Source organism: Cetorhinus maximus, chromosome 28 (assembly GCF_964194155.1).
Source record: "Cetorhinus maximus chromosome 28, sCetMax3.hap1.1, whole genome shotgun sequence".
Classification (NCBI taxonomy): Eukaryota; Metazoa; Chordata; class Chondrichthyes; order Lamniformes; family Cetorhinidae; genus Cetorhinus; species Cetorhinus maximus.
The window spans coordinates 5,602,842-5,604,011 of NC_135906.1; the positions used below are offsets into that span (position 1 = coordinate 5,602,842).

Sequence of the window (1,170 nt, forward strand, 5' to 3'; positions counted from 1 at the left end):
TCGGTGAAAGACGCGCTTTGGTCTGCCCGAAACTTGTTGGTCTTCCAGCGCAAAGAGTTGTCCCCGACCGAGTGTTGCGGACTGGCACATTCCAAGGCCGAGGACTACGTGCTGAGGGACGCACTAAAGCTTGGGGCAGCTGCTGCAAAAGCGCAATGGGGAAGGGCCGCTGTCTAAGACCTTTCTGCCACAGCGCACCGAGAGACTGGGAACTGTTTAGAGCCCCTCGGGCTGTACAGCTCAAAGTGAAAGCCTGTAAATGATTGTAATATTGTTTGTACTGATGCACCTGGTGATACATTTTGTTAAAGTTGAACCGGATTGTACCCTTGTAATGGTGTTTTTGAAATGGTTTGGAATGTGGTTGAAGATATTTTATGAATAAAGTATATTTTTGCAAAAAAAAAAGGTTCTCCCAGGACGATGCTAGCCCATTGCACTTCGGGTGTGCTGACGCCTGCGATGTCCCCAAATGCGGGATACTCGACTGTAAAATTTGTGGTAGTGGGGGACTGCGTTTGCGCTCTCCCCGATTCACAATTCAAAAAATAGATTTCATCATATCTTTCATTTTCTCTTCTATTTCCTGTCAGCAACCTTTTCTGAAAAAAGAAATATATAACCCCCAATGTGTGCTCTTCAAAATCTATACTGGACTGGTTATTTAGCTTTTTCTTTCCTCCTCGCAAATATTATCCAACCCCCATTCTTTTCCTCCCTGTCATTATCAGCCGACAATTATTCCATCTATGCATCATTTTCGCCAGACCGTTTGTTTCGTGGCCGCCAAATTACTCGCGCCATTTTTAACCCCGCGTTTGCCCACTCAAAAATCTCTCTCAAACAACCCCCATCTAACACCCAACCCACCATCACAACAGTCCCCGCACTCCCAGCACCGCCCCACCCCCTATCTATCTGGACGTCTGTATAAATACAAACTCATATCAGCTATTAACTCATATGCATTCACCATTTTAAACATGTAGCAGCGACCCCTCACTATTTCAAACATGAACAAGCACCCTGTCCCCATGTTCATTCTAATTATCCCCCTCCGAAACGAACAGCAGCCTCCCACCCCCTCTGTATAATCTCCCCCTTAATCAGCCCCCTGTGTGACTCCTACCTTCTGAAACTCCTGCCCCCTCTCCTCATGTGTAAAAGTCT

General features: G+C 46.4%; 1 non-coding gene across 1 annotated transcript; it reads left to right on the forward strand.

Annotated features, from left to right (window-relative positions):
- The first annotated feature begins 370 nt into the window (after positions 1-370).
- LOC144669229 (U1 spliceosomal RNA) lies at positions 371-533 on the forward strand. Its single transcript, XR_013573645.1, has one exon. It is a non-coding gene; the product is annotated as a U1 spliceosomal RNA (small nuclear RNA).
- The last annotated feature ends 637 nt before the right edge of the window (positions 534-1,170 follow it).